Here is a 25918-nt window from a genome sequence, read left to right as displayed (position 1 = left end):
TATTACATACACTATTGTACAAAGATAAATGCCAGTCACTGGTATAGCAGCATATGAAACAAGTCTGGATCTCAGTGTCCTTAAAGATGAGATGAGGAGATCTGAGAAACCATCGTTAAATAGTGATATGTAAAATAATCTACGATAATTACTTGCAAGTGGTACTGATCACAGTTACACGGCACCTTTGGCAGGTGTTTCAGATGGCCAAAAACAAAAACAATTCAGCGGTCCCTTTTGGGTAGTAAAGTCCAATTTTCCCATTCACTGACTATGCATCTGTCCAAGTCCTCCAGTATCTAATCATTCTCCATTATATTATCATGGGTGGGAGCCCAAATTGGTGTAGAAGGAGTTATACAGGAAAATCCCCAAACTTGAAAGAAAAGGAAAACGCCAAGAGGCATAGTCCCTTGCTCCCATTCAGTCAGCAAGTTGGTGGCTGTGATAAGCACCACCCCAAATGGCCCTTATTGATCCCTGCCTCCTGGTATTCATACCCTTACATGAGCCCCTCTTGTGGTGTGGGCTGGACTGAGTGATTTGCTTCTATGAATTTAGTAAGCAGGAGTGATGGTGTGTGACTCTGAGATGTAGGTCATAACAGGCCGCATTTCCTCTCTCAATCTCTCTCTCTCTCTCTCCCTCTCTGTCTCTCTCTGGTCTCTGTCTCTCCCCACAATCACTCTGTTGGAAGCCAGCTTCCAAGTCACGAGCTGCCAAATAGAGAGGCTCACTTGGCAAGGAAGTGAAGTCTTCTGCCAACAGCCATGTGAGTGAGTCTGAGGGGAGAATCTCCATCCACAGTCAAGTCTTTGTATGAATGGTGCCCTGAGCAACAGCTTGACCACAGCCTCATGAGTGACTGAGTCAGAACAATCCAGCTAAGCTTCCAGGACGTGGCCCTTAGAAACGGGCTGAGATAATCATTTGTTGTTTTAAGCTGCTAATATTTGAGCAAACATGTTCTGCATCAACAGATAAATAATAGAGACAGAGATATTACCAGAGCATAATGTTCTTGCCGAGCAGATAGCAATTTTATCTGAGTAAAGTGTGGAATAAGCATCATTTGTGCCTAAATTTTCACAACAGACCTCAGCAGTCATATAAAGGGAGTTGAAATGATTAGTTTAAGCAATGCTATTATTAGTTCAAAGTTGAAATTATGTTTTAAATGGGCTCATTATTCAGCTATAAAGAATTGAAAGTACTATAGCATTCTTTTCTTTTTTTTTTTTTTTTTCCTCTGTACGCGGGCCTCTCACTGCTGTGGCCTCTCCTGTTGCGGAGCACAGGCTCCAGACGCGCAGGCTCAGCGGCCATGGCTCACGGGCCCAGCCGCTCCACAGCATGTGGGATCTTCCTGGACCGGCACAAACCCGTGTCCCCTGCATCGGCAGGCGGACCCTCAACCACTGCACCACCAGGGAAGCCCTATAACATTCTTTATTTACCAACCATCCTTGGCCTCAGTTAGCATTTCTGGCTTTTTACTCTGGCTCAACCTAACCAGGGCAGACCTCAAATCCACCTCTCCTGTTGAAGGTGGATAAACATTTCTTACAATTCCTGCAGGTGATGACAACTCTTGCAAACACAGTGAGCACAGGTGGATTGGATTTTTTATATTGCGACAACAAAACCAAGAACCGAGGACTTAAAATAGATTATATTTTTCAGACACAACACTATTTACATAGCAATCATTTCAAGTAGTTTAATCCTGGCTTTACTCCGTGAGGAAAACATACTAAACAGTCACTCCCAGGTCATTAAAAATATATCAGGCTTAGGTAAGCATAAAAGTGGAGGTAAAGCTGAATCCATGCTAACGCCAGGAGGCATTATGTCATAACTGTCAGTTATCTCTAGTTGCTTTTAAGGTTTGCTTTTTATCCTTAACTTTCACCATTTTAAATATAACGTGTCTTGGTGTGTTTGTCTGAATTCATCTTATTTGGAACTTTTCTGGGCTTCCTGGAGCTGGATGTCTGTTTCCTTCCCCAGATTAGGGAATTTTTCAGCCATTAGTTATTCAAATAATTTTTCTGGCCCTTTCTCTTTCTCTTCTCGTTCTGGGACCCCTATAATGTGAATGTTATTCTGCTTGATGTTTTCCCAGAGATCCTTTAGAGTATCCTCACTTTTTAAAGTTCTTTTTTCATTGTGCTGCTCTGTCCAGTCTGGGTATTTTCATTGCTTTGTTTTTCAGCTCACTGATTCATGCTTCTCTTTCACCCGTTCTGCTGTTGAACCCCTCTCTTGTATTTCTGAGTTCAGTTATAATTTCTGTTTGGTACTTTCTTGTATTTTCTGTCTCTTTGTTGAGGTTTTCACTGTGTTCATCTATTCTTCTCCTGAGATCAGTGGGCATTCTTAGGACAATTACTTTTAACTCTATCAGATAGCTTCTTTCTCTCTGTTTCATTAAGGTCTCTTTGTGGGATTTGCCTTGGTTTGGAACATATTCATCTGTCTGCTCATCTTGCCTGTCTCTCTGTGTTTGTCTGTATGTATTGGACAAAATCGCTACCTCCCTCCATGTTGAGAGAGCGGGCATGTGTAGGAGCTGATCCCTGTGGCCCACAAGCACAATCTCCCCTGGCCACCAGAGACAGGCTTTCCATGCACACCCCTTGTTCACTGTGTGTGCCCACTGGCTGTTGTAGGGCCCTGGCTGCTGTTAAGGGGAGAGGGGTTTGAATGGATTGCTAGTCCCAGTTGTGGCTTGGTTTCTCTGCAGAGTGGGCAAAGTTCAGAGAGCTGACTTGGCCCGGTTGTGGGTCGGCTGCTACGCAGGGATGGCTGGGCTCAAAGTGCTTGCCCAGCCTGGTGGTGGCTCAGGAGCCGTGAGGGGTGGGTGGGACTCAGGGCACCCACAAATGTCTGTTACGACTCAGCTGCTGTGAGGCTAGGGTGGGGCTTAGGGGACTCACCCCTCTCAGCTCTGTGTGGGGAGCGCAGGGCTCAGGGCACTTGCCCAGTCCAGCCGTGGTTCAGTTTCTTCATAATGTGGGTGGGACTTGTGCTCACCCAGCCTGGTGTGGCACGAATGCTGTGTGGGGTGGGTGGGATGCAAGGTGCTCACCCAGCCCACTTACGGCACAAGGTGAGCAGAGCATGCCCTTTGGTGCTAGAAGGCTTGGGGCAGGGGCACCGAAAATGGTGCCCATCAGTGCCATCACCAGCAAGTTAGGATGAGACTGCAAAAGTGGTATTCATCAGTGTTTCCATCCCTGGATAAAGTTCCTGCAGGTTCCTGCCTCTCTAGCAGCTGCTTTAAAATTAGTCAATGGGTCTCCTTCACTTATGGTCTAGGTTCATTTCAATCGGTTGCTGTCGCACTGGATCTCAGGGCCAGTGTGTTTGCGCTCGAGCACATTAAGGGTAGGAGTTCCATTTCCTACATTTCTATGATTCGCCTGGTCTTAAACTCCATTGATTTTCAAAGCCACATGTTTTGGGGACTTGTCTTTCCAGTCCAGCACCCAGGGGAGAGTTCTGTATTTTGGAATTTCTCCTGACTGTGGGGTCACTACATCTGGAATGGGGTCCCAGGCAGGGCTATGTCTCCGCTTCTCCTACCCTTCTGGATGTGTCATTTTTTGTCCTTTGTTGTGGAGGCACTGTTCATCTAGTTCTTGGGTCCTTTTCCGAGGAAAATTATTCTCTGTGTAGCTGTAAATGTATGTCCATGGGAGGAGGTGAATTCAGGGTTTTCCTACTCCACCATCTTGAACCCTTCCAAATCTCAAGATTCTTAACCTAATCACATCTGCAAAGTTCCTTTTACCATGTAAGATAACATGTTCACAGGTTCTAGGGATTAGGACATTAACAGCTTTGGGGGTCATTATTCAGCCTACCACATGCATGTATAGGAGCCATAAATTTATACCATGTAACAAATTCTGTTCTCTTCCATTTTCTTCTCTTTTCCAGGGTAAAAATTTTCTTGTCCTCTTATCTTACTTTGCTCTAAGTACTTGGACTTTTTATAGAAATTTCACGAAGTTCAAAGTTATCATATTTGGATTTTTCTTACCTAGAAAGAGATTTGTTAAGCTGGCCCCTGGTGAGAGTATTCAACAGCATTCGTTCAATAAGCAACTTTTGATTACATGTTGTATAGCAGACAAAGTGGTCAGCCTTAGAGATACAGAACATAAATGCCGGGATTCTCCGTCTCCTGGAGCCTTCTCAGGCTCAGAGCACCAAGGAGAACATCTGAGAGAACAAGAAGAATCATTAGATAAAGATGATGATCACAAATGTAATAACAATAAAGTACACACTTATATGGCATCTTCTATGTGTCGGGCACTATTCTATGTGCTTATGTGTTAGTTTATTTAATAGAAAAGATGATAATCCTGAGATTGTGAATTTAATTCTCTGAAGCTACCCATCTGGACATCTTGTAGACTTTATTACAGACTGTCTTTGCGTAACATCTCTACCTCATGACGTGGATAGCCTGGAATTTTCCAGGTCTTTAAAAGTAAGTTGTGCAATTTTAGTAATAGACCTGATTCCTGAACATCTTGAGTTTTTAAAACTACACTCATTCCTCTCTATTTACAGGCAGTGCTAACAAGTTCAAGGAAAGGATAATCCTTAGATAACAAATTAGAGGACCACTGCTACTTCATAAGGAAAACTATTATTGTTTTTCTCTAATGGGATGTCTAAAAAAAAGTTTTCCCTTTATTTCACCTAAAAATTCTTAAAAGTCGTTACCTTAAAAAGCCAGTTTGCATGATCCCTGATCTGTGCAACTAGAACCTTGGGATTTAGCTCTCTTTTACTAACTAGCTATTGTGATCTTGGATGAGTAACCACTGTGGGTTTGACTCTCTTCGTTGGAAATATCAAAATGGTCTCTTTTAGCTCTAAATCAGTCATTGGCTTATTTCTTGCTACCGCCTGTATAGCCTGGCTGAGAATTTCAAGTTAAAGCTTGTTCTTAAACACTATACCTGATTTAACTTCTAGCTCAGTGATTTTCTGACGGTTTTCACTGGTATAGAAAAAAAGAATAATTCTGCGTTATGAAATGCCATGAGAATCATCTATATCAAATCAATGAGTACACAACTGTACGGTTCCTACTGCTGAGACAACATTTCACACTCGCCATGATTGCTCTTGTTTAATGTGGCTTCCCTGTATCACTGCTTTCTGAATATAATAACATCATCATCATTAATTATAATTATACCTAATCTGCCAGCTGGTGATTATTTTTCATTCTTGACTTTTTATATTTTGGATTTTTTTCTTTTTAAATTAACCTTCCCATCTGCAGTATATTTAAAACTTATAATTGCCTTCTTATTGCCAAAAGTCTCTACAGGCCCCACTTTCAAAGAGACACACATGTAAGACGAAAGAAAATCAAAATCTCATGTTTTTACTACTTGAATCTCATTGTAGCACTTCCACTTCTGTTCAAGCCAACCAGTCCTTAAAGCATTTCTCTCTCTCTCATCCCAATAAAGCCATACAAAAGGAATCCCCTCTTTAGTCATCTGGCTGTGCTTCATAAACTTTTTACAAAACATCACACTCTGATCTGCTGTCACTAAGGTAACTACATAACATTACTGTGGATGAGAATCTGGCCAATTACACAATTTCACAGTCCTGCTATTAAGTTTCAAGTAATTGCTCAACTCTTGCATAACATGAGCTATTAACATAGCTTATCATGTAGCATGCCAGTATTGAATTTCCATCTGAGGGGTTATTTAATAATGGCATTGAAATAAAAAATGAAATCTGTAGACTCTGAGCACCCTCACTGCTTTTACATGATCTGCAGTCTGTAATAGGCTATTAGATAAAAGACAGTAATGTATTCTGGAAGAGCAGGCCCATTGACAATGAATAAAGGGCATGATTTTATTCTTGCTTCACAAAGAATGATGTCTGTATCTTTCTTAAAAGAATTATAGTCTTCAAAATCTCCCAGACTTATATTCTTCTGCAGCTGGTATATAGCTCTTGTTCTATACAATATGTTAAGAAGGAAAGCCAGGAATATTTTAGAATATATAGAAAGATATCTAAGAACATAGATGTTTTGAAATGTTAACGTCACTGAAAATTTTAATATCAACATCTACATATCTAATGAAGAATAAGGAAAGTATTTCTTTAATAACATTCGTAAGAGTTAGTATATATAATTTTAAAAATATATTTTCCACTAATAAAACAAATATTTACAATGTGGATGTTTTAAATTCTTAGCCTTATATACGTGTATATTTCTTAGTTTCTCAAATATTTAACACTGGGACAATGTCTACATAAATATTGATACATTTTACTGTTTTAAATGCTTAAAAAAATACATGAATAATTCTCAAAGGAGTTGATGATCTCTGATTTCTCTGTGATCAGCCGAGCACTCCAGGGCAATGCAAATGGAATTTTCAAAACCTCCAAGAGCCAGAGCCATCAGAACTCAAGCCGAGCATACTCCAGTTCTGTGGCTGTTTTTACCCTACAGCAACTCTGTATAAGGGGGAATTGGAAAAAGACACAACTTCTGTTTAAAAATAGTAATGTAACCTTAAGTTACTATAGTGATACTCTGGTGACTTGTAAGGATTTCAAAGTATCGTGAGCTCCCTTCTTATGCTGTTTATACGGATCCTTTAAAATTCCTGTCTGATGAAGGGAAAATCGTTGAACACAGTTGAAAAATTTGGCAAGTATTTGAAATATTGAGCAAAATGGAAAAAAAAAAAAGTGAAGAAACTTTCCATGCCCTTTACAGGTCCGGAAACAGTTCTGAGTGTGATATTCCCCTTTGATTTGCAAAAAAAACATTTAGAATTCTAAATATTGAATTACACTACAGCTTAGTGATGTTTTTCAGTTTATGCTATTATAGGGCAAACTGCCTTTGACAGCTTGAAGCAGCAAGTATTGGCAAGTCAATATTTTTAACTGGATCTAAAGAAGAAACATATGTATTGAAAGGAAAAAGAACTATCTTGCTTATTTGAAGAGAGATCATTGGGGCCATCAGAACACAGTCCACTAGTTTGAGAACTAAACCTCATTAAAAAACAAAGAAAGGCATTATTACAGCAACTGTTTTAAAACAAAAGAAAGGTCTCTTTTATTAAGGCATCATACAGACTACAAAATAAGAAAACCCACTGACCGAAGAAAAGAGGATCTGTCTGAATCTTAAAAGGAAAATTAAGCACAGGATCATGGTTTGCCCATCTATTATAGCAAAAATGTTATTTTAGCACTGTAATGGAGACAATGACCTTGTTTCCATGCAAAACCTGGAGTGAGTTACTTTGTAAATTCAGTCAGCTCCATTAACTGCAGCAACTACAAAAAGTTTGAAAATGTATTCAACAAACTTCTTGAAGTTGACTCATCCATCTTATACATAAACTGTATTTGGCTTGGAAATATATGTATTATGGATGCAAGGACAGAGCAAAAGCAATTTTTAAAAAGTTGGAAATTAAGATCTATTCGTTCTTTTGCAGTTTTAGCCTATAGCGGGGATATCCTAAAGCTCTTGATTTATAGAATTTGTTCCAAGAGACTGTTTGTATGGAAGGTAAGGAGCTATCAATTTCCTTTTGCTTTTTTTCCTTTTGGATCCACATAAAGGGCATTATCACTGCAACCAGCAAACTCACTGTGAAGGCTCATTTCAGATATAAAGAACCAATTTAAAAAAATGTAAATTTTTATATATATATATATATATATATATATCTATCTCACTCATCACATGATGTGCCCCGTGTGTTCATAATAGAATACTTCATTATTATTATTATTCAGAAAGGAGTATTTTTATTTTATAATGAGACAGTTGTTAGAAATGACAATTGGCATAGACCTAATTCTGGGCACTAATCCCAGCACTGGTACCAGCTTGTTTCATTATATGGGAGAAAGTCATTCTGCCTCTCTAGGGTTTAATTTCTTCATCTGTAAAAAACAAATTTAGCAGGGTGTTTTATCTTAGAAGAGACAAAATTTAGAATTTTGTATTTTTTTGTTTATGGAACAAGAGGCCAATAAGCCCTGTGGACATCTACTATATAAGTGGTTATGGCTGGGGGCTTTGTGTTTGGTGGTTTCACTAAAGGGAGAAAGAGCTGTTGATTTTTTATTACGTTTTATTTGATCCCACCCCACACGGGCATCTGACAGCTGAGTTTTCACTTGCCCTTCACCCTCTTCCCCTAGTCTGCCCTACCAGGCTTGAGTGATTGATTTGGAACTCCTTCGAGTTCCAAAAGAGAGAAGGAAAGATCAGCAGCTAAATCTGATATGTCCTAAAATGCTGGGTGAACCTGCCATAGGACGTACCATGGGAAAGTTCTCCTTTGATAAGAGGGAGACTTCGCCACCTTACCGCCAGCACCGCACTGTGAGCTCCATGCTCACAAGCCCACTCATACCCTCCCCAACAGACCTCAGTGCGACAGGAGTGAGCAGGACAAGAGCAGTCACGTCAGATGGGAGCACATTGCCTGGAAAACGCCCGAAGAAAGATACCCTGATGAGGAACAATGAAGAACATGAGTGTCCTGCAATGTGTGTCTATGGGAATGCTCCAGGTAACTGAAGCATGTGTTGAGGAAGGAGAGAGGGTAGACTAAGGTCTTGCATCAGGAGCTAGGGTCAAATAACCAATCTTAATGATCAGTTTAATGAGACCTCCTTTGTACCTCAGAGAACAATGGGATACAGTACAGATTATAAAATTATGCTCAATTGGCCATGCAAAAGCTCATGACTTACCAACACAGTGCCCCTAAAGGTGTCAGAACAGAGGGATACTAGTTTTAGAGCATGTCACAGAGTGCAGGACAATGTCCTGCTCTGATAATGTTAGTTATCTAGTGCTTGTGGAGAGAAGTCCTGGTTGACATGGAGACCTGAGCTGTGGCTTTGAGTCTGTCATTGGGTGAGATCAGAACTGTCCCTTCCTCCCTGTGGGCCTCCTCCCACACTGCCTCAAGACCTTAGCTTCCTTCTGTGTTAAATGAGCAGCCAAATAAAGATCAAATATAGATCCTTTCATTGCTATAATTTTATTACTTCACTGAATACATAAGACCTCATAGAATAGAACAGAATTTTTTTTATAGACAGAAAATAGCAAGCAACAATGCAAAGCTGCATATGATGAATGTTAAATTGTGTGCTGAAGATTAAGAGTGTTTATAAGAATTCAAATCAGTTTACCGGGTTAGGAGCTCTTTGAAGGCAGGAACTATGTCGAAGTTATCTTTTTGTCACTACTACCTGACCCTGGTACCTGGCACATAACATCTACTTAATTAAATTATTTTAAGAACACAAGTGGATCAATGAGATTAATGTGTTCTCATAATTATTTTTAACAAAGTAAATTTAAAAATTAAGTCCAATAAAAACACACTAACATATACTAAGTACTTACCGTGTTCCAGGCACTGTGCTAATTTTTTTTTTTTTTTTTTTTTTTGCGGTACACTGGCCTCTCACTGTTGTGGCCTCTCCCGTTGTGGAGCACAGGCTCCGGACGCACAGGCTCAGCGCCCTTGGCTCACAGGCCCAGCCGCTCCGCGGCATGTGGGATCTTCCCAGAGCGGGGCACGAACCCGTGTCCCCTGCATCGGCAGGCAGACTCTCAACCACTGCACCACCAGGGAAGCCCTGTGCTAAATATTTTTACGTAAGTTGAAGCTTCACAGCTTCCTTAAAAGTTAGGTACTATTGTTAGTATCTTTATTAGGTTCTCCAGAGAAACAGAATCAACAGAATATATATATATATATATATATATATATATATATATATATATAAAAGATTTATTTTAGGAACTAGCTCACGTACTTACAGAGGCCAAGTCCTACAATCTGTTGTTTGCAAGCTGGAGAACCAAGAAAGCCAGTGGTGCAATTGCAGTTCGAGTCCAAAGGCCTGAGAATGAAGGTAGCTGATGGTGTGACTCCCAGTCCAAAGCCAAAGGCCTGAGAACCAGGAGTTCCAATGTCCAAATGTTATCGAATGAATTGGGTCCCGCTGCTCACGACTTAAAAAATCAATTACATACTTACAAATGTCAGTAGAAAGGAAAGGTGACTTTAATCAGAATGCTGGCAATCTGGGGAGATGGTGGACTCAGCATCCCCCAAAAACCGCCTTCAAAGATTCTGCTCGGGGCTTCCCTGGTGGTGCAGTGGTTGAGAGTCCGCCTGCCGATGCAGGGGACACGGGTTCGTGCCCCGGTCCGGGAGGATCCCACATGACGCGGAGCGGCTGGCCCGTGAGCCATGGCCGTTGAGCCTGTGCGTCCGGAGCCTGTGCTCCGCAACGGGAGAGGCCACAACAGTGAGAGGCCAGAGTCCGCAAAAAAAAAAAAAAAAAAAAAAGATCCTGCTCGGCCAAGAAAGCTTTTAAAGAGAAACAGAGAAGTAATCTCAGTTAATGACTGAGATAAGGGATCAGAGTCATCACCATCCCCGACTTCATCCAGGCTTGTTGACTCTTAGTGGTCTGCCTCTAGCTGGTGTCTTGTTCACGCAATTTAGTCACATGGTTTGTTCAGGAGATTACTGAAGGGGAAGTTAGGGAAGAGATCTGGTCATCTGTTAATTACTTATTCTTCATTTCTACTTCTTTGATCTACGGAAAGAACCGACAAGTTAGGCAAGGTATTGTGTGATTAAAAGATTTGAAAGGTGTGCTTGGGCCTGAGATGAGTAGAACGTGGGGAGTGCCTGGTTTACCGTATGCTAACACATATATATGGAATCTAAGAAAAAAAAATAAGAAAAAAAAAGGTTATGGAGAACCTAGGGGTAAGATGGGAATAAAGACACAGACCTACTAGAGAATGGACTTGAGGATATGGGGAGGGGGAAGGGTAAGCTGAGACAAAGTGAGAGAGTGGCATGGACATATATACACTACCAAACGTAAAATAGATAGCTAGTGGGAAGCAGCCGCATAGCACAGGGAGATCAGCTCCGGGCTTTGCGACCACCTAGAGGGGTGGGATAGGAAGGGTGAGGGGGAGGGAGACGCAAGAGGGAAGAGATATGGGGACATATGTATATGTATAACTGATTCACTTTGTTATAAAGCAGAAACTAACACACCATTGTAAAGCAATTATACTCCAATAAAGATGTTAAAAAAATTAAAAAAATAAAAAGTTACAAGATAGCTCTGCTAAAATGATAAGAAAAGGGGCTTCCTGCTGAGGGCGGTATCCTGCAGAGAGCTGCTTACAAATCCCCACTTGTCAGAATTCATTCCATTTCTATGGGATTAGGGGCGAAGGTCTATCTTCTGTAACTTCTTCTTGTTGACATAAGGCACTGTGGAAGATGTCAACGTGGGTCTGTAGAATCTCTTTGCTAACAATTTTAGTTGTCTGCTTATACATACAGCCAGAACAAGCCACGATAATTTTGACGCCCACAAAGATATAGATTACCATTATCCCATTCTCTTGAGGCCAGTTCTTGGAATCGTGCTAGCCATAGATGTAGTACTGCTTAAGTTGGAGCAGCTTATGTCATGGCTGCAGTCTGTCATCATGCAGTTAGCTGTTTTCCTCTGGTGGCAGTTACAGGATCTGTAAAACAGCTCAAGATTGTGCATCAGACACTGAGTCTGTGACTCTATTGTCCTAATCATTAGCTGCTCAGTTTTGTACTTGGTGGGGTAGGCCTGTAGGGTTCTGTCCAGTTCCAAAATCTTTATTCGCATGTAGTCCTATCCTTTGAACCTGAGCTTGACAAGAAAGTACAATTAAAGAAGAAAAATAAACAGTGTTCATTCATTTTCATGTTTCAGCATTTACATTGCTGTAGCAACTGAAAAAGGAGATTGTTTTCTGTGTCACATCAATTAACTCCAATCTCTGCTTATGGAATGCATCACCTGCTTACTGACAGGTAGTATCTCCTTAGCTGCAGTTGTAGGAGAATGTGCTTATAAGGGAAGAAATGGGGAAGACATTTGTTGGCTGTAATCAGCCAATGAGAAAAAAAATGAATATGTTCACAGTATAATTATTCTTTTAAAAGAGAGAACTTAGCTTTAAGATACGCCATGTTCTGTAAAGACTGCTACCCAAAAGCCATCTCCATTCCTACAGAAACAAAACTCATGGTCTTCAATAGGCAAAACTTTGGCAGCTTGGTGAACAAAAAATTATAATTTTTTTGAAATGATTTCAAAAAAAAAGAAATGGAAAGAAAGCCTACAAATATTTATCTTAATTTGATTTCATTTGTCCTCCTTCTCCTGAATTGTCCTATCTGTTAAAGTGGTTGACCAGAGGTAAAGCAACTTAAAATACACTAGGCAACAATAATCTTATATTGATCTCTAATTAATCTGGTCTCTTTTTACTCATACAAAATGAAATGACTTGATTGGCTTATTAAAAAAATTATGATTAGAATATGTATGAACACCCTGACAAGGGTCTTGTATGGAAACATCTTTTTTACACAGCTAGGAATTCACTTAGACTGTTACAGCATATATAGAGGGATGTAACCATTCTCAAAATTATATCCAATGCTTGAAGTATCTTTAAATTATTAATATTCCCAGAAGTATTCACAGATCATTTCTATTTTTAAAATATGTGGACTAAGGAAATAATCAGAGATTAGGTCAGTCAATTATGTACATATGTGTATCTTCAATGGGGATCATGCTTAAAGACACTTAGCTTCATAAATCCACTTACCTTTGCATCAATTTTGCTTAGATGTCTCACAGGTTTCTCAAATTTATTATGTTCAAAACTTGACTTTTGATATTTCCCTTACAAATTTCTCTTCCTTTAACATTTTTATCTTACTCCTAACACATTGTTTTCTTACTTTCTTAAGATAGTAAACTGGAAAGTTTCCTTTCACTTCTCTCACCCTCACTCTCCACATCTGACACAAGTACTGTTGTTTCTGTCTTAAAATAAGGTTGGCTCTGTCTATTTCTTTCCATCTCCACTGCCACTACTCTAGTGTAAGCTGCTGTCATTTTTCTACCTATGACCTGATTTCTATTGCCCTCCTCAAAGTTATTTTCCACTTACAAGCCAGAGAAAACTTTCACAGTTTGCAGAGTACCTTCTTATATAAGTCTCGTTACATTTAATAAAATATGCAAAAATCTTAAAAAAAAAAAAAGGAAGCTTAAGAAGTCCTGTAGGAACTGCTATCTGCTGACCTTTCTGAGCTTATCTGACGCCAGTCCCCACTACCAACTCCTGCAGCATCTCAACCACATGTCTTCTTTTGGTTACAGAAATGTTTTTTCCTGCCCCAGGGCCATTGTACTTGCTGTTTTCTCTCCCTGAGATTCCTTTTCCTTCCTTTTATCCTGTTAATTTTTTAAAATCCCTTTTAGAATATTTTCATTTATATATATTTATTTGTTGAAATTAATAAAATTAAAATTTTATATTAAAAATTTAAATTAAAAAATGATATCTTGTTATTTTAGATTCACTAATTTTTTCAGCTTTGTTGAAGTATGATTGAAATACAATAAACCACACATATTTAAAGATACATGCACCCCAATGTTCATTGCAGCATTATTTATAATAGCCAAGACATAGAAGCAACCTAAATGTCCACGGACAGATGAATGGATAAAGAAGATGTGGTATACATATATACATATACACACACAATGGAATATTACTCAGCCATAAAAGAATGAAATAATGCTATTTGCAGCAACATGGATGGACCTAAAGATTATCATAGTAAGTGAGGTAAGTCAGACAAAGACAAATGTCATATGATATCGCTTATATGCAGAATCTAAAAAAAAAAATGATACAAATGAACTTATATACAAAACAGAAATAGACCCACAAATATAAAAAACAAAGTTTATGGTCACCAGAGGGGAAAGGAGGGGGGGATAAATTAGGAGTTGGGGATTAACATATACACACTACCATATATAAAATAAACCAGTGAGGTACTATTGTATAACACAAGGAACTCTACTCAATAATTTGTAATAAGCTATAAGGGAGAAGAATCTGAAAAAAACCCATATATTTTTATATATGTATAACTGAATCACTTTGCTGTACACCTGAAACTAACACAACATTGTAAATCAACTACACTTCAGTAAAAAAGAAGATATGCAAACAAATAAATAAATAAAATGTCCCAAAAATAAAGTGAACATTATGATGAGTTTTGACATGTGTATTCACTCATGAAACCATCACCGTCACTGCATAATGCACATATCCATTACTTCCAGAAGTCTCCTTGTGGCCCTCTGTAATCCCTCCCTTTCTCTTCTCTTTGCCCTTATCACTCTCGTCCTCAGGCAACCCATGTTCTGCTTTCTGTAGTTATAGATTCACTTGCAGTTTTTAGAATTTTATATACATGAAATCTTACAGTATATACATTTGGTAACAGGGGTGGGAGGGTTCAGGCTTCTCTCCCTCAGTGTAACTTACATCCATGTTGTTGCATATAAGAAGAGTTCATTCCTTTTTATTGCTGAGTGCCATCCCATTGTATGGATGCAGCAAAATTTGTTTATTCGTTTATGTGTCGATAGATATGTGAACTGTTTCCTGGTTTTGGCTATTAAAAATAAAGTTGCAAAAAAAAGTTACTACGAACATTTATTTACAAGTCTTTTTTTCCAGCTTTATTGAGATAAAATTGGTATACACATAATCTGCACAAAATTAATTTATATATTTGATGATTTTGCACATATATACACTCATGTTACCATCACCCCAATCAAGGTAATAAACATAGAAATTACTTCCAGAAGTTTTCTTTTGCCCTTTGCTGTTTGTGAGTATGTGTACGTGTATGTGTGTACTTTATTGTGGTGCGAAAACTTAACATAAGATTTACTCTTTTAACAAATTTTTAAGTACACAATACCTTATCATTAACTACAAACCGTGTGTTGCACTGCAGGTCTTTGGAATTTACTAGGCTTGTAGAACTGTACCTTTATACCCATTGAACAACTATCTTCCTCATATCTTCCTCATACCATCCCCTCGTAATCATCATTCTATTGTTTGCTTCTATACATTTGACTATTTTAGGTCTTCGTAGAAGAAGAATCATGTAGTATTTGTCCTTGTGACCGACTTATTTCTTTTTTTGTGGGGGGGGGGGAGGCAGGTTCAGCATTGACAGTATATGATTTATTGTGGTTTAAAGAGCATCATTCAATGAATCAGTGAGTGGTTGCAAGCTTTTTAATTTAAACAAATTCTGATACTGGTTGTCCTTCCTTCTTCCGCCTCTTTCAAGATTATATGTAGCTCCTCCAATGATATTGGTGTCCAGATTTGTCAATTTATTTAAGCAATTTAACCAGACTAGTGTAGGCTTTTCCACTGAGTCAGACAACAGACCTCATTTGTGCCTTGAACATAAATCCTGATAAAAGGGGTTTCAGAGCAAAAGCAAATTTGATATCTAATATTTAGCAAGTAGTCTGGGAAGACTTTTACTTAGAAATCAAAATTTTAATGAACTATTTCAATTCACTATTGCATTTCTGAAGATGAACTAGTCTGGTGTAATTCTCTTCTTTCAAAGTTCTTTACTGAACTTTCTGTAATTGCTTTTCATGCAAGATTTCAAACATTTGGCCAGATATACATACTGACACACAAACTAGCATTTTGAAATTGATATATATATACATAGTGGACAACCTCCCCGATTAACATTTAGGATATAGAATTCTCCCAAAATAGAGCTGAAAATACCATAGTGTGTTTTGTTTTTGTTTCTGTTTTCAAATACTCCACTTGTGGCCCTTCACTTCCTCATTTATTCCCTTTCTTTCTTCTGCCAACCAGATGTGAGTACTGGCTAGGAATCTGTCTTGGCCTCCTGTATTTTTTTCTTCCTGTTTTTCTCTTCCAAGAGCTTTCTCCTTATATAGATTCAGCTCTCACCTTTATGTGTGTAACATCTCAATCTATGGTGACTGACTTATTTCACTTCACTTCTTCCTTCCAGATGCTTAATGTCTTCCAGGACCATCCATGTTGTCACAAATGGTAGGATTTCCTTCCTTATTAAGTATTTCATTGCATGTATATACACTGCTTTTTCTTAATCCATTCATCTGTTGATGGGCATTTGGGTTGTTTCCATATCTTGGCTATTGTGATGCCAAAAAATAAAAATAATGCTGCAACATGGGAAGGCAGATAGCTCTTTGAGATTCTGATTTTAGTACTTTTGAATATAAAACCAGAAGTGGGATTGTTGGATCATGTAGCATTTCTATTTTTAATCTTTTGAGGAGCCTCTATACTGTTTTCTGTGTCAACTGCATCAACACTCCCTCCAACCATGCACAGGGATTCTAGTTTCTCCACAACCTATCCAGTACACACACACGTATATAAAAGCTATCCTAATAGATGTGAGGGGATATCTTTTGTGATTTTGATTTGCATTTCCCTGATGATTAGTTATATTTAGCACCTTTTTGTATACCTATTGACCATTTGTATTTGTTTGAAAAAATATTTATTCAGGTCCTTTGACCTTTTTTTTTTTTTTTTTTTTTTTTTTTGGTACACGGGCCTCTCACTGTTGTGGCCTCTTCCATTGTGGAGCACAGGCTCCGGACGCGCAGGCTCAGCGGCCATGGCTCACGGGCCCAGCCGCTCCGCGGCATGTGGGATCCTCCCAGACCGGGGCACGAACCCATGTCCCCTGCATCGGCAGGCGGACTCTCAACCACTGCGCCACCAGGGAAACCCCTTTGTCCATTTTTTAAAGAAAGGTTGAACTCTGAATTTTTAAAAACTAAACAATATTTTTAGAACAGTTTTAGGTTTATAATAAAATTGAGAGAAAGAAACAGATTTCCCATATATCCCAGCCCCACACAAGCATACCACACAGCACAGTACCACAGTACCACACAGCACAGTACCACAGTACCACTTTTTTTTTTTTTTTAAACAAAGGAAGAACCTACATTGACACATCATAATTACCCCAAGTCCATAGTTTACCTCAGGGTTCACTCTTGATGTTGTATAGTCTATGGGTTTGGACAAATTTATAATGACATCTATCCATTATTGTAATATCATACAGAGTATTTTCACTGCCCTAAAATTCCTCTGTATTCAGCTTATTCATAACTCCCCCACTCTTACCCCTGGCAACCACTGATCTTTTGACTATCTCCATAGTTTTGTCTTTGTCAGACCTCCATATAATTGGAATAATGCAGTATGTAGCCTTTTAACACTGGCTTCTTTAACGTAGTAGCAGGCATTTAAGTTTCCGTCATGTCTTATCATGGCTTGATAGCTCACTTTTTTAGCACTGAATAGTATTCCATTGTCTGGATATACCACAGTTTACTTGTCCATTCACCTACTAAAAGACATTTTGGTTGCTTCCAGATTTTAGCAATTATGAATAAAGCTGCTATAAACTTATCTGTATTCATGTTTTTGTGTGGTCATAGTTTTCAATTCCTTTGCTCCTAAACATCAAGAAGCACAATTTCTGGATCGTATGATAAGATTAAGTTTAGTTTTGTAAGAATCTGCCAAACTCTTTTTCCAAGTGGCAGTTCCATTTTGCATTCGCACCAACGATGAATGAGAGTTCCTCTTGCTCCATTTTTCAAAATTTGGTATTATCAGCATTCTGGATTTTGGCCATTCTAATATGTGTCTAGTGGCATCTTATTGTTTTAATTTTTGTGCCCATTTTTCATCAGATTATTTTGTATTTTGTTATTGAGTTGTAGGAATTCCTTATAATAAAACCCAATCTGAGGGCTGCATTCTACAAGATAACTGGCCTGTACTCTAAAAATACCAGGGCTGAGAAATACAAAGATGGACTAAAATGGTGTTCAAGTTTAAAGGATTAAAGGCTAGGGAGAACTAAACAGAATGTATGAACCTGAATGAAATACAGAGCAGAGTTTCTTCTGGAATTTCTTCTACAATTTTTGCTATAAGTAACATTATTGGGGCAATATGCAAAATTTGAATATGATCTGTACATTAGATAATAGTACTGTATCAATGTTAGTGTCTTAATTTTCATAATTTACTATGGATAGGCATTCAATTTCCTTGTTCTCAGAAAACACATACACACTCACAGAAAAGCAACAATAAGACAAATATGGTTAAATATTAACAATTGAGGAATCTAGTGAATAACTAGAGTACTTTGTAAAGTATTTTTATAACTTTTCTATAGACTGGAAATTATTTTGATGTACGAACTTATAGGAAAATGTCATGATGCCAAGGAATGGTAAATGGAAGAAGAAAGATTAATTATATACTACTTTTAGTTTAAAAAAAGGTTTAAAACTATATATCATGTATCAGTATATATTTACTTAAAATGCTAGAAAGAAAGAAAAATATTGATAATGTTTAGCTCTAAAGGATGGGATTGTGTGTGATTATAACTTTTCTTCTTTATATATTTCAATATTATCCAAATACTACAATAGATATTCATTATTTTTATCATTGGGAAAAATGTTAAGCATATTTTATAAGTAATTATATAGCTTAAGGTCAAATATCCATCTCTTGAAAGTTAACATGCATTGTATTCTTTTTATCCCTTTTCCTCTGATAATTAACATGTACTTGAGTTCCACAGAAGACTGTTTTAACTCTTAAAATAACTTACTTCTTTGACTACAGTCATAGGCAGTGAAGCTTTTAGTTTCTTATAACTAACTGTCTGAAAGCAAGAATAGCTAATAAGAGTAGGGACTACAAGTAAAATGGACTTGGGTTCTAATCTTTTTACTGGCCATATGATCCAAGATAAATCATCTCATTTTTTAATTTCTTTATTTTTCAAATAGGGAAAATACTAGTGAAGTATTTCATGAGGTTTGCTATGGGCTGAATTGTGTCCTTACCTAAGTCATATGTTGAAATCCTAATTCTCAGTACCTTAGAATATTTGGAGACAGGGTTTTTACAGAGGTAATTAAATTAAAATAAGATTATTAAGGTTGGCCCTCATACAATATGACTGGTGTTTCTGTAAGAGGCAATTTGAACACAGACAGATACAGAGAGAATTCAATGGCAAGGAGCACAGGGAGAAGGCGGCCATCTACAAGTTACAGAAAGAAGCTTAGAACAGATCCTTCCCTCAGGGCTCTCAGAAGGAACCAATATTACCAATACCTTAATCTTGGACTTCCAGCCTCTGGAACTGTGAGAAAATGAATTTCTCTTGTTTAAGCCCTTCAGTCTTTGTCATGGCAGTGCTAGCAAACTAATACAAGGCTATAAGGAGCATTAAAAGAGACCATATGAGTAAAATTTTAACAAGTGCCTGGTACAAAATAAACTTAATAAATGGGATTTATCATTATTGTTTTTAAAACATAAAAGTTCTCATGATTAACTACAGATTTTTTTCTGTATCGTTAATCCTAAAATAAAATGCAATTGCGATTCTTTCATCAATTCTTAAATCAGAGACTGTGACCTGAAAAATAATTATTATAATTATATATTAAAAGTGACTTTGGAGTTAAACGAGTCTAGCTCTTTCTCTTTTATTTTACTGAGAGCAGAGAGATTATATAATTTTTGTCCAGGTAGAAAGCAAGTCAGAGGCAAAACTATTTTTATTGTATAAACCTCCAGACTTTTATGCAAGAATTATTTTATTCCACAGTATGTTACTTATAGCTATGTTTGTTTTATCTTATAAAATTGTCACTTTTCTATATAAAAGATATATTTTCTCTTTCTCCTGTTTTCTACTCTTCAAAATTAATTTGTGTTTCCCTATTTCTGTGTAACAGGATATACCTTGATTGTCCAAATTACTTTTTATTATATAGGGACTATTTCTGTCTTTTGACTAGGAAGATCATATCCATGAGACCTCTTTATATTCCAGGAAGCATTAGGATCCACCCTATAAAGCTGGCATCATTACTTTTATTGCCATAGAGTCTGTTGGAATCCTATTTGGAAAGCTGGGGTAAAAGCAGTTGGCCACATTGGAGGAGTACTGAAGTAAAGGTTCATGAGCCCAGACCAACTATGAGGCTGAAGCTATGCATGGGGGTGGGGGTATACTCAAAGTAGTTGGGAGACAACCAAGGTCATACATATCTGGGAACAATGCATTGTTTGTGGGTCACTCAGAAACAGGCGCTTAAAAGAACCATATAGGGTTGGAGAGAACCATACCTATCAGGATGAACAAGTGAGGATCTGGTCAAGCTATAGTTGGAATATAGATACACTTTCCTTTCACATCTGCGGAAGGAGGAGAGAGATGTGAACTCAGAAAACTGCACGTGGAGTGATTTTTGCCTCAAAAGTTGAGAGATGGTTTAGAATTCAGGAATTTCTGCTTCCCCTTTCCAGTGTTAATGGATCATTATTTTCAAAGTCACCTTAGAACACCCTGACCAGGAAATCCTGAGTGGCCAAAACTTGCACAGCATGCCTATAGTATGTCTGAGAGTCTGTCTTTGAAAAATATTCCATTTTAGAGGCTTTATTAAATTCCAATTGGATGACTTCTTAACTTCTGAGATGATCCAGTCTTCAATAGTTTGATGGACTTTATGAATATCATATAAGGAAGCTTTAACTTCTTGTTTAGGTAAACTTGAAAAATAGATGATTTAGTATGGAATCACATCTAAAGATTTCAAACTAAATTGGAAATAGGTAATCAAATCTTAATAAGTCCTTATTTAATTACAATAAGATAACAACCACCCCATGAGGGTTATTTCTGTTTTTTGGACCTTCAGCCCTTGAGCCTACAGATATCCATAAATCTCCTTTCTCCATGAAAACATCTTCACAATATAGGTTTGGAATGAAAAAAAAGCAAGATACAGGAAAGGGTGATGAACATACTAACCTATTAAGTAAAAAAGAGGTGAAAGCTAATATGTATTGCTACTTACTTGTACATGTATAAAATATTTGGAAGGATATAAAAATGGAACAGCAGTGTTTATTTGTTGGTGGTGGCAGGGGCACTGTGGAATGGGAACTTGGAAGATGGTGTAAGGGATTGGAAGGAAAAATAAGTTTTCTGGTAAGCACATACACATGCACATACACACATGTATATACACATACACACAAATATATGTGTATATATATAAATATATAATTTTAGCTTCATAAATATCTTACCTATTCAAAAATTTTTAAAAGTAGTGTTTAACAGTAACGTGAATTACTCCTTAATTAAAATTAAAGTGAAATAACTGTGAAAACCAAGTAGTGAAACAAGTATAAGGTTGGGTGTTGAGATATTTGGATATAATAAATTTTAAGCATGGTGATTGAAAGCTCAGAAACGTTGAAAAAATACAGTATTTGCTTAAAATCCCCATCAGGTTTGTTTTTTTGTTTGTTTTTTTTTGTTTTTTTTTTTTGCCGTACGCGGGCCTCTCACTGTTGTAGCCTCTCCCCTTGCGGAGCACAGGCTCCAGACGCGCAGGCCCAGCAGCCATGGCTCACGGGCCTAGCCACTCCGCGGCATGTGGGATCTTCCCGGACTGGGGCACGAACCCGTGTCCCCTGCATCGGCAGGCAGACTCTCAACCTGTGCCACCAGGGAAGGCCCCCATCAGATTTTAAGTACCTAATTCTAATGATTTATGGAGTTTAATAAATAAGACAAATCAGAAATGTAAATATGTTAGTGTACATTAAATTTATAATTTCATTTTTGCAAGAGTAATTTTGAAGACTTTCCAAGAATCAGAAAACCACATGTTAGAGCTTTGCAATTTCTCTGTACTTTGACAAATTCGACAAATAGAGTAAATTGAGAAATAGCCACTCAATGCTGAATTATATTGGTGCAGCTCCTTAAGAAAAGCTGTGGTTTACCTGAGCCATAGTTTATTGAAATGAATCTAACATTATAAATACTCTTTGTGATGAATTCTTTGCTTAATACCATGTTTAAAAGAGATGTGAAGGACAATAAAACAACCCACCATCCTGAAACTCTGATGTGTTTCTCACTATTTAGACCCTTTTTCTATGTATCATCCCAGGTACCTCACATTCCTAGTACATTTGTACCACATTACTTGTGTATGCAGTATTACCATCCTCCCACCACCCCCTCAGAATACCTCTTCTCCATTTCTTCAGTCATTTAAGTCTTTCCTTCACAGCTCACATAAAATTCTAGTTACTCTCGGGAATTCCCTGGCAGTCCAGTGGTTAGGACTCAGTGCTTTCACTGTGGCAACCTGGGTTCAGTCCCTTGTCGGGGAACTAAGATGCCGCAAGCCGTGCAGGGCACAGTCAGAAAAAATTATATTACTCTCATTGTTTTCCACTACCAGCCCCAACAATTTGAACTTTCTGAAGAGCTCTTATCAAGGTCATTGATGGACCCAGATACTACTCATCTCATCTATGCTATGGCATCCATCATTTGCCAAAGGACCTTAAAGTCACAAGGGGGTTAATGAGTAAGATGCTAGCTTCATTCAAGAGACCGAGTTCAGGCATTGAAATTATGGATCCCATCAACATGGGCAACTGGACTTCAAAACCAGCAGGCTGTAAAGTTGAGAGGCAGCTAAAATATCCATACCCATAAGGGAGAAATATGCTCGATACTTAGTTCTTAGCATAATGTCTAGTATATAATATATGCTCTCTATTCAATGAATATTTGTTGAACAATAGAATCAACTCCATTAGTTTCTATACAAAAATTCCATTAAAATGCAAATTTACTGGACATTTCATCGAAACTGAATTTAAGATGGCTTCTTCTTTTTCTGGTAAATCAGGAATAACTCCTTCTGGCAAACTTAACACTGTGTGACCACCAAATTGTAGTAAATGTAGACTGATTGTATGTGGAAAATTAGAATGTTGTGATTAACAAATCAGTTAAATGCGCATTCTGTGTGTATGGGTGATTTGCCTTAAATGTCTTACGTGAGATTTCCTGATTACAAAGTAGTTTATCAACTATCTTCTCAAATAGATTGGAACCAGTAAGGTGAGAACTTCATCTTCTCTCCCCTGGAATGCCCAGTTCCACACACGTTTGGTTGTTGATGAAAAATTTGAGACGTAGAGAGAAGCAAGTTGACATAAAGCAACTGTATGATTGCCCATGATTGAAAGGACTTAGAAAATTTTGATCAATCATGGTAACATCAAGGGACAATTTTGAAGCAAGAATCTTTCTCTTGCCAGTTCTCTAGGGGTACTTTCCATTCCTTGCTTTGAACTTGGAGATGAGTCAGTAGAGCAAAAGAAATCAGAGTATTTGGGCAAGGCTCCAACCAAACCACCTTCTCCTCATTGATTTTTCCAAAGCCAACTCCTACTGGCACTCATGACTAGCTCCATGTTATCATCCACTTAGGGCCCTACAGTCCAGCATTTGGCCACATATTGTTACCAGCCATCATTCTGCTGTAACAACCGTTCTGCTGAGTACAGTAGACTGTACTTTGTTTTCACCAGGCAAGAGTTAACCTAATTTGTTTCTAATCTAGTTATGTTTAATGATATAGTGACATTGCATGCAGAAGTTCAGTGGGGGAACTTTATTACTTGTTAATAATGTCGAATCATAACCAAATCAATTTCAAGTAGCAATGCCTGATATGAGGAAAGGTCCCTTTCATTTCAGTCATTGCTGAGTAAAAATTTGACAGTGGTTTAAATTCATACTGTTAGTGCAAAAATGGTTTTTAGAGAATATCTGGTCCAGATTTCTCATTTTCAAACAAGAGATGAGCAGCTTGGGGAAGTTGAGCTCCCTCAGTGCATTTATGACTCTGTGATAGAAGTAAAAATAGAAGGTAGGTCTCCCAACTCCTTCAGTTCTACAAATACTGATTTTTTTCCTATACTATACTATACCATACTTTCTAGGAACAAAATCTAAAATAAGCAACAAAATTAAATGGCACAATTGTGATCATTTAAAGAAGAAAATGTGTGAACACATGATTTTAATTTGCTTATACTATTTCCAGTTATACTGAAAAGTAAAATGCAAGCATATTAAGAGAAAAATGAAACAATGTTTTTCGCTTTCGTGATAATGTTTAGTGTTTCATAATTTTGATATTACTCTTTCAAAAAGAATTTAAGGGGGGCTTATTCTTAAACTGTCAGTTATTAAAATGTGTATACAATTACTATTACAGCATTAATAGAAAAGGCTGGTCTCTAAATGTTGGTGATAAAGATGAATAATTCTCATAACTAATTTCTGAACCATGTGTTTCAAATTTCATGGGTGTACTAATGTAGTTCTCTGCATGTTATATTTCAGAGGTGTATCTTAGAATAATTGTTTCATGTATGTTCAAGACACACAAGCAAAATTCAGTATAATAAAGAGATTCTTATAGCACAGTAACATTAGACAAGCAAATCTCTTATAGGTAAGGACAGGGTGAATTCAGTTGAAATTATGATTCACCATTCCATTCATAAACACTTATCAGTGCTAACATGCTTTCTAAGCTTCAGTAGTCTGAATAGTTTATAGCAGTCATTGCAAAAGAATCATTTCTTCTTTAAATGGAGAAATATTGCAGACTCAAGAGTTCTTTTCCTTCTGGAACTGTTACTCTTACGAGATAAATATAAGTGTGTTTCTTTAATGATGCACGCAAGCAATTTCAAATAAAATGGGAGTTATGCAGAGAGATTGAACAGAAAGTAGACCCTATCATGGTTTAACTAAATGGAGCTCAGTATCTGAAAAGATGTCACTCTTATGATCACTATGAACTTGAACAGATATTCAACTTTTGCAAAATAATATAACCCAAGATATTACCCAGTTAACAGGGAGTTTTCTAGCAGTCAGTATATACACCATAATAATTTTGTATCTCTACTCCAAGATGGAAGATGGTCCCTGTTCCCATGCCTGATATAAACTGCAGAAAATAAGATCATTCACTATGAAGAGAAGTTTGGTGATATGTTAGAAAGAAAAAGCCATGTTGGGTAAAGTTAACTCTGACAAATAATAGGAATAACTTCTATCAGGAGAATACTCAGGGCAAAGTGCCAATGAAGAAAAAATTTTAACTAGAAAAACATTATTATAGCAATAAAAAAGAGATAATTTTCACCTGCTGTGAAAATACAAAGTTAAAGAACTCTATTAAGACAGCATGTGTAGTGTAGTAGTTCACATCCATTAAGTCTGGACTCCCAATCATTGTAGTATGATTATCATACTTAGTTCCTGTACATAAAATATTTTGAGGATATTATTATCCTCTTTTTTTTTGAGATTAGAAATCTGCGTCGTAGGCAGTGTAAATCATTTACTTAAGGCCATACAGCTATTGACTGGAAGAGGTGAGGTTCAGATCCAGAGAATGAGATGCCACTGCCAACCACTTGATCTCTAAAATATACTGGTTTCTGCAATTTTTAAATGATTAAATAGAGACCCATATCCCACAAATGTTGGGAACTACAGACTGGGAAGAAAACCTTTACAGTCAGAGAAACCTGGACTTGAATTCCATTTCCGTCACTTGCTAGAACATATTGAGGAACTTAATTAATTATTGGACTCTTAGTTTCTTCCTGTATGGATTAGATCCTGGTTATCAATATTTATTCTCAGTGCACTCTAGGAAATGTGAATGATCACTTTTAGATTCAAGAAAGGAAGTAGACACAAATGTTGAAGCTGCAAAAATAATATGTTTCAGATCATGAAAGATGTAGGTAGAGTTGAATTTATATTTCACAAGGATTAAAAAAATTGGCTAGGACTAGATTTTCATTCTTCTCTCCTGCTTACATTTATATTTTATATGAAAATAATTCTGTATTAACTTTTTATATGAAAGT

At 37.4% G+C, this 25918-nt stretch overlaps 1 protein-coding gene across 14 annotated transcripts in view; it reads left to right on the top strand.

The window, feature by feature from the left end:
- Positions 1 to 25918, top strand: part of LOC307186545 (uncharacterized protein) — a 1017825-nt gene that overhangs the window by 846813 nt on the left and 145094 nt on the right. For 6 of the 14 annotated variants that reach the window (XM_079921775.1, XM_079921774.1, XM_079921779.1 and 3 more), the window contains one exon: positions 16053 to 16093. The exons of the other annotated variants lie outside the window; for them this stretch is intronic. The gene's annotated coding sequence lies outside the window, so the exon portion shown is untranslated. The remainder of the gene's footprint in view (positions 1 to 16052; positions 16094 to 25918) is intronic. 14 annotated transcript variants of the gene reach the window in all.

Source organism: Stenella coeruleoalba, assembly GCF_951394435.1.
Source record: "Stenella coeruleoalba genome assembly, chromosome: 5".
Taxonomy (NCBI): domain Eukaryota; kingdom Metazoa; phylum Chordata; class Mammalia; order Artiodactyla; family Delphinidae; genus Stenella; species Stenella coeruleoalba.
This window is presented reverse-complemented; position numbering and strand designations above follow the sequence as displayed.